The following is a 9015-nucleotide window of genomic DNA, read 5'->3' on the forward strand; positions in this document are numbered from 1 at the left end:
TTCAAGTAATACAACTCTTGTTTCCTTCGACAACTTCAACTAGCCCAAAACTTCTTGTCTTGTTTGGCAGCAAATAATATCAAAACAGCTCCTGGTATAATTCCCTTGTCACATATCGATACCAGTCAAAAATCATGGATTCACTAAAAACAGTTCCTGAGGTAATAATCCCTTTGTCACATAACACTATTGGTTTTTTGGAAAAAACAATACTGGTTAAAAACAACGGATTCCATTATATGTTATGATTTAATATGTACCTATATCAAATTGCTATATTGAATGAAATATCAATACCAAATTCTAAAGTTAGAATCCAAAGTTGAGTACTCGAAAAATAGAGAATGGTTATAAAGTGGATCATAGATTAATTTTTCCACTATAATTATAAAGTAGGACATCTTCTCCTTTATTTTATCATTTTTTAAAAAAATTTTATCACTTAAAATTTTTAGAAAAATTTAGGACCGAAGGCATTAGAATGTGCTTTATTGGTGACTGGTGGATGATTGGGTTGTCATTGGACCTATTTTAATGTTGTGTTAATTTTTCCAAAAATTTTCAAATGAATTGGATAGTGATATTTGAACTAATTTGTTGAGAATTATATCTCTCTCATCAAAATTTTGATTTAATTAAGGCGTGATTGGATCTTTTATGATATTAGAAATATGTTTGGTATGGCAAATGCTAAATCAAGTAACAAGACTTGGAAAATTGTATATTGGTATACCATTTTTTCATGCTATATCCAACTTGGACCAAAATTATTTTAGTGTGTGAAAATGTGTTTATATGTGCGAAAATTTTTTTTTGTACATAAAAATGTATTTGAGAGAATTTATGTATCAAAATCTATTAATTAATATATTGGGTCATATTTGGGTTATGGGTTTGAGATGACCCAATATGACCCAACCCAAAATTAACCCAATTTAAAGTTGGGCGGATTGGGTATAACCCATTTAAATAAAAACCCAATATCAACCCGCCCAACCCGTCCAATTGCCAGGTATACTGACAAGGGACATAAGAAACCCTTTTTTACATCTTCAAGATTGGAAAAGGAAGAAGCTGTGATTAGAATCCATTCCAGCAGGTAATGGTTGGTATTAACAAATTCTTGTATTGAAAATTCGGTTTAAGTCAATGAATTACTATTCTGTGTCATGATGCAATCCTTTGAGAAAAGGGCAATTCCTGTTCTTGTATTTTCTTTACCTTCAAATATTATTTATAGCAGTATAATACGGATGTGCTATTCAAATTATTTAAGGCACTCTTCGGTACAATAGTAAATTGTGATCAGTTTTATATTGTGCATTCTTGTTCAGATTCTTTTTCAATAAGTATGTTGACAAAGAAAAGTTAAAGAGTGTACTTGGGAATTTCTCTATTTTCATGACAAAATGATAATTGAGCTATATGTGATATACCACTCAATTATCATAAAAAGCTCTGTCCTATCATTTGGACAAAAAAAAAATTCATGGAAACTCTGGTCATCTTTTTAAGTTTTGTTGATATTCTAATAATGCTGGATCAAATTTTTCTGACTATTTGGTTGGTCGCCTGGCTGGGTTGGGAAGGGGGGGGGGGGTTTACTCAAAATCTTTTTTTCCCCTCAAACCAAATTGTTATTGTTTATATTTATCTTGATCCATGGAACCGTAGTCTTTCTTCTTCTTCTTTCAAGATCATCCATGCAGTTTCTGCATTCTCAAGTTATGGTTTTGAAATAATAATTGTAGTTTTTGTTGCAGAGCTCTTGAATCGTATCCCTTGCATGGTAAGTGGACAAACCAATGAAACAGAAGAATAAACAATTCAACATTGGTATGCAAACAAGATAAAATAATTTGAACTCCCAAACTACTCCTAGTAAAGAAAAGCACAATCTCTCTACAGATAGATGGTTCATCTTTTCAAAAAATTCTTTTTGCTTTAATGTTTATGAATGATTTGATAGGGCTAAAAAATTTTTTTTTGTTTGTTTAATATTCAAACAAATTCAAACTCTTTTTGTTTATTATATTAACATAATCTGAATATTAAATATTCGGCTTGACTCACTCATAAAATGCTCCATGTACTTGTCTTGAAAAACAAAAAAGATGATATTGCCATTTAGGTGAATATTTGCCAAATCAAAATTTTTCTATGCTGGCCGTAAGTGAAAGATGAGAAACTAAGCAAAACCTTGATTCAACTTCCGTTTCAATTTACTGTTATTCCAAGCTTAGGAGGGGTTTCAATGTACTTTTATCCTGAGGGCACTGGATAATGCTACGAATGGGTTGGATAACACCCTATGATCAAAGTAGGTGGAGCTCGTTGAGTAAATGAGGGATAGGTTGGATGGTACACATAAGTAAGGAACTTGGCATTTTGATTTCTGAGATACCTTATATTTAGTGCTAATCAATTTGACACCACTTATTCAAGATGATGGCATCGGATAACTTTGCCTTTTCAAGAAGTTCTCACTTCTTAAAACTAATAAAAAGAATCAAGGGTATGGACTTGTTCAATACATTACAGCAAATGTTTCAAGTTAGCTAAATATTTATCTTTGTCTTAACCTCTGTCTAACATAATTTTTTTTGCTACTTAGCCCTATATTAATTGGCCCAAAACTCAACTAAAGAACCTTACAGACGCATATATAATGTTGGCTTTCCCACCTTATAGAAAAATTTTCCGCACGCATGTTTAATGTTGGCTTTCCCCGAAATTAAAGACAGAACCATAGGACAAACAAATTCAATCCCTAATCTAACAATTATTTCCATGCTCTATAGCCATGGGTTTGAATAGCACGAGGTATTGAACTATTAAACCCTCAAACGGATTTAAGGACCAACTTATTACTAATTAAACAATGGCTTCATATTTCTCACACTGATAGTATAACGAATTCTTTAGGGCAAATTCCACTTTACCCCCTGTGGTTTAGCGTTTTTAACATAACTCCCTTATGGTTTCAAAGCTATACATAACCCCCTTGTGGTTTGGATTAAAGTGTCAAAGTGATGGGAATGATCATTCATAACGGCGTCACGTAAAATGTCAAAATTACCCTTATGTAAAGTTGAAATTTATGTATCAACTAAGGGGGGTTATGTGTATATTTTGAAAATCATAAGGGGGTTATATGATTGTAGACAAAGAAAATTTATTTAATTTATTTAGTCAAGATTTATTTAAATTAAATTGATCTTGATTAAATTAAGTTAAATTGTAGAAGTTCATTATGTTTTGAACTTACAAATTGGGCCAATATTATATGGGCTATTAAATCAAATTAAATTTGTAATGCCCATTTAAGTGGAAGTGAATTAATTGATTTATTAATTCATAATGGACTATTTGGGTTAGCCCATTATTTAAGCCCAAGTTAAATGGATTTCTTGAGTAACAAGTGATCCAAAATGCATGAAGATTCTGAGGGTTTTCTTGAAGACTTAGCCTACATATTTTGGATTTCCAATTTTTTACGTTGGCCTTTACGTTGGCCAGTGATCGTGATAGTGTAATATACCCAAAAAAAAAAACAAAAATTGTCCTTACTTTTTTGAGTAATTATGGTGGCACCCCAAGTCGTTACTTTCACACTCCATAATGTAGTATTGAAGTGGAATATGTTCCAAATTTAATTGATTTCAAGCTTTACAAATTTCATTAATTTGAAATTTTAAGATAGGACAACGCACGAGCCATACTGACATACTTTTGCTTTCAATTATAAAGCTACAGATAAAATGGCAAGGAACCATAAAGAAAAAGGATATACATGTATAGGTTAATGAAGAATTTTTTTTTTTTTTTTTTAAAGAGATGAACTGTGTAGCTTCATGTGTAGGTTACCGCTTTCAGTGAATGCAGGTATTCAATAAAAAATGCACAACCAAAAACTTTCGATGGACCATTCTCATAATTTGCACCGGACAACCTTCAACACAATTAATAGTAATTATCCATTGAAATGTCTTCTTGCTTACAATTATAAACCTACAGATTCAGCCGCAAGCAACCACAATCACTTGCAGCACAAAATACACAGCACGCACAATTGGAAGTGAACCATATCTTTTCCTTATTTCCACTCCATGGGTGGACCTGGGCATCAGAAGCCATATTTTTCGAATTAGCCATGCCAAAAACTTGTCATTCAACAAAGTATTAAGTTCAGTATTTAGTTAATTTAATAGGATCACAATAGTTTAAAAGCTATTAGAAATAAAGAAGAAGGTAATTATTGAAAGGAATAACATTAATTATTTGATAAATTAATTATTAGAAATAAAGAAGAAGGTAGAAAAAGAATGCTTTGCTTACCAGTTATGTAAATTATTGCACTGCCCTTCTTAAGTGCGTATGTGGATCCATTTCCTCGGTCGCCTTCGCGGTTTGAACGACTCTTCGACAATCAGTACAAACCATCTTGGTTTTCCTGTCAAGAAAATGAGACCTCCCATAACTAATCCGAGCACTAATCCACAGCCATATCCCAGGAGAACAGCTTTCCAAGTGAATCCATCAAAGAATTCAGAATCATCATATTGTTCTTCAGCTTCCCATGGCGTGGCTGGTGGTGGTGCCTCTGTATCTCCACAATCTTTCGTCAGGGGAAATCCACACAAGTCCAAATTCCCTCTGTATGAATCATCTCCAAATGTATCAAAGTGCCTTCCTCGTGGAATGGGTCCAACTAGATGATTTTCAGAAAGGTTTAAGAATCCAAGAAAATCCAGATTCACTAGCTCCCTAGGAATGGTTCCTTCAAGTTGGTTCCACGACAGGTCTAGAGATTCAAGCATACTCAAATTCCCTAATGCCCTAGGAATACCACCACTAAAGTTATTATGAGAGAGAGTGAGTGTTTGAAGAGAATGAAGGAATCCGATAATCTCTGGAATTTGTCCTTCGAATCTGTTGCCTGAGAAGTCAATCACTGTTTGAGCTATTAGGACTCTTTCAAGGCTGTACTCTGCCCCTTTGATAAACAAACCCACAGAATGGATGTAATAATAAACTCAAAAGCTTTCTCCCGTCATATACTGGACTAATTCCTTTTGCTGATGCTTTGAACTTTTCATGGCATTGAAATTGCTGATAATGTCTTCAGGTAGAGAACCAGTGAGCTCATTGTGGGATGCATCAATTATTCTCAGCTGAGGAAATGGACTTTTTGTTTGACAACTGCCAATTGTTCCGTGAAATTGATTAGATTTCAATACTAGGACCTCCAGATTAGAAAGAATTTCCAACCAAATTGGAAATTTATCATCTATCTTGTTGTTCCCTAAATCAAGGAGTTCCAGATCTTTACAATGAGCTAAAGATTGTGGCAGTGGCCCTTGTAATTGATTATCGTTTAGCATAAGAAACCGTAGAGAGCTGCCTTTTGAAAATGTTGTGGGCATGGTGCCAAAAAGCCTATTATTTCCCAAATCCATAATGTCTAGGTTCTGGCTGAAGTTTCCCAGGCATTGAGGAATTAGGCCAGACAAATTGTTATTTGACAAATCAAGAATACCAAGATTATTTGAATCACAGATAGAAGAAGGTATTTGGCCCTGAAGTGAGTTGGAACTCACATCCAGATACACCATAGATGAAGCAACGGGTAGTTGGTCTATGGTACTAGTCAAAAAGTTATGCGAAAGGTTCAAGTAGAACAACTTATCAAAAGTCTTGGACATGAACCAGCTTGGAATTTCACCAAGAATTGTGTTATTTGAGAGGTCCAGAAATACTAAACTCTCTGAATTTCTAAGAAACTCTGGAAATTCCTTTATCTGGCAAGAAGACAATCCCAAGTACGTAAAATCTGGATAGGAAATGCTCACATTGTTTGTAGTGTGCCATGGGGCTTCAGTCTGAAGAGGGTTCTTTTGAAGTTGATTGAAGTCCACAAACAAGTCTTGCCCAACCCCATTAAAATGGTTTGCTGAAAGGTCAAGGTGAGATAGGGTTGGAATAGTAAAAATTGATGGAGGAATTGAACCAGTTAGTTGATTATTTTGCAACCGAATCTCTGATAGTAACCTATTTTTGAAATCTCCAATTTCTCCTGTCAGTTGATTACTAGAGAGATCTAAAAAGTCAAGATGCATAAGGTTGAGAAGTGACTTTGGAAATTTCCCGGACAATAAATTGTGACCTAGTGACAGCGTACTTATCTTTTGTAAAATGGAAAATTTATTTGGTATTTTCCCTAGAAGATAGTTACCATCCAGAAACAATTCAGTAAGCTGTGTAAGGTTGCCAATTGATTCAGGAATGACACCAGAAATTTGAGAATATCCTAGATTCAAAGAATTTAAGGAGCCTATGCACCCAATTGAATTTGGCAGTGCAGTAGAGAAACTTGTACGCGATAAGTCCAACTGCTTCAAAGAATAAGAAATGCTGCAGTTCAATTTTGATAAACTAACAGTAAGATTTTCATTGCCACCCAACAAGAGAACTTGCATATTCGGCAGATGAAAAGCATTACTTGGTAGATTACCTGTTATTTTAGTAGATGAGAGATCTAGATACGTCAAAGATGAAGAAAAATTCACCCTCAAATCGGATGAGATGTTCACATATGAAAGCGACAGCTCTCTTAAATGGGTTAAGTTCTGAAGCATCGCTTCAAAATTGCTAGGTTCATATCTTAGAAGATCATTGGCAGAGATATCAAGTGAAATTAGGTTGGACAGGTGTGATATTTCTGAAACAACTTCACCTTGAAAATTTGAATACGAGAGATTGAGGTGGGTCAAACTTTTCAGTGAACCAAATCGGTGTGAAATTCGTGAACCGGTAAAATCATTAAAAGCAAGGTTGAGGCGACGGAGATGGAAAAGATGAAAAAGGGTAGAGTTTCGATGAATGACTCCCTGAAGCTGGCCGCAACTCAGATCCAGCCCAATCACACGACCGGTGACGTTGTGGCATGTGACGCCGTCCCAATTGCAACAATCCGTATCTGCTTTCCAACGTGTTGTCTTTGGATATGAATGATCACAGGAAGCATAAGTTGATATGCTAAACATTTCTTTGAATTGAAGCAGTGCAAGAGCGTCATCATGGCGGCACAAATGATCTCCCAAGAAAGTGAAACAGATCGCTTCTTGAGGATGCAATAGAAAGAAGAAAAGTAAAGCACTAAAAACTGTTATTTGTCTCTTCATTCTTGCTTGATAAATTTATGATCAGCACAACGGTTTATATAAAGGTGCCGGATGTAATAGTGGAAGCATGTGAAAACAAAAAAAAAAAAAACTTGACTTTTAATGTTAATTCTAATAGTTATTATGTACGTATGAGAGCAGAAAGTTGAAAGTCGCATGTGGAATTAATCATTAGGCAACACTGTAATTTTAATGGACTGTTCTTGAGAAAATAATTTTAATGGTCAGAACTCATAAAACTAGTTAACTTTTGTCATTCAAAATAAAAAATTTAAAATTTTTTTAGAAACTATCAAGATAACTCTTTCTGAAATTACACAGAACTATAGTGTGATGCTTGAATTGATTTATTTTAGAAAACTATAAGAAATTTTTTAGAAAGATGCATTTTCTTATCCGGTAAAATTGTTCATCTTAGTTCCTTTGTGGTAGGTTTGATCAAAGGCCATTCTCTTGAAATAATCCTCCCTTCTCTTTATCTCAAAATTGTGGTACCATTTGGGGTGGAAAATCTGAAGCCAATTGAGCTGGTCCTCTCATTTTCAGGCCTACTCAAGAGTTTGCTTACAAGAGTTTCACTGTCAAGTTTCAACATCCTTGGATTATGAGGATACCTCCAAGTTAGTTATCTAACACTAATTCCATGGACCTCAGAAAGTCTTGGCATGCTTAAGAAAGTCTAGACTAACAATAAGTTAGTCTAGAAAAGGATAGATCCTACTACATATTGTCTACATGCAATCTCGTAGAAGACCCGTCAGTCCAACTTCTAATCGACATCGTTAAATTTGAAACTGGCGATTTTTAGCAATTCATTTGAAGACACAGATTGATAAGAGATGTTAACAGTTCATAAAAAGAAGTCTTTCTATAGAAACTTTCATACAGTTTAGAGAGAGAGAGGGAGAGTTGTAAGTGTTAAAGATAATGCTCATAAGTATCTTATTTTTGCAACTTAGGAGAGATTCTAAACCTTACTAGCTGCTTTAAGGGGGAAAAAAGCTTTATAAAAGTATTCTAGAAAACTATAAGAAATTTTTTAGAAAGATGCATTTTCTTATACGGTATAAACTTTCATCCTGTTTCATTATGTGGTAGTTTTGATCAAAGGCCATTCTCTCGAAATCATTCTCCCTACCCTTTTTCTCAAAATTGTCGTACCATTTGGGGTGGAATATGTGAAGCCAATTGCGTTGGTCCTCTCATTTTCAGGTCTACTTGGGAGTAAATCCTTTGATTTGTTTTTAGACAAGTCAAGGACTGCCAGTCCTGCTCAATTGCACGTAGAAAGTAGCAATGGATGCTCGACTTGTCGCAGTGATGTCTCCGTTCTTCAAAAAAATCGAGTCAAGTTTTTGGAAAAAAAAAAATTTGTGGTCCTTACATTTCTAAATTGTGAAATAATCACAATGACCTGAGTCCTTCTAAAGATTCTTTGGGCCATCGTCTTCCTTGACATAATTGACGAAGACTTTCTGGGAACATTCTTGTTCCTATTGTCCATTTTAGAGCAATTGAGAAACACAATTTAAAAACTGAAAAGAGTTGCTACATATTCATATAGTACCCAAACCATTCTTTCATTTGTCTCCTAATTTCTGGGAAATTTTCAAAGAATTATGTAGATAAATGCTTCTAAAGTATATGAAAATGCTTGAATTGAGTGTCATAAACTTTCACGGAACTGTGAAATATTTTCTTGTATATGTATATATACATACATACATGCATACATACGTGCATGCATAATACAAAATAGCAATTATTTGAAATGTTCCTTGAATAGCCCCTTATTATGACTTGTAAATGTATTAGAAAAAGCTGTAAATGT

The 9015-nt window shown here is 34.3% G+C and overlaps 1 pseudogene; it reads right to left on the reverse strand.

Annotated features, from left to right (window-relative positions):
* Positions 1 to 3953: 3953 nt before the first annotated feature.
* LOC113700840 (receptor-like protein Cf-9 homolog) lies at positions 3954 to 7216 on the reverse strand (annotated as a pseudogene).
* Positions 7217 to 9015: the final 1799 nt, after the last annotated feature.

This window comes from Coffea arabica, chromosome 7e, assembly GCF_036785885.1.
Source record: "Coffea arabica cultivar ET-39 chromosome 7e, Coffea Arabica ET-39 HiFi, whole genome shotgun sequence".
Taxonomy (NCBI): domain Eukaryota; kingdom Viridiplantae; phylum Streptophyta; class Magnoliopsida; order Gentianales; family Rubiaceae; genus Coffea; species Coffea arabica.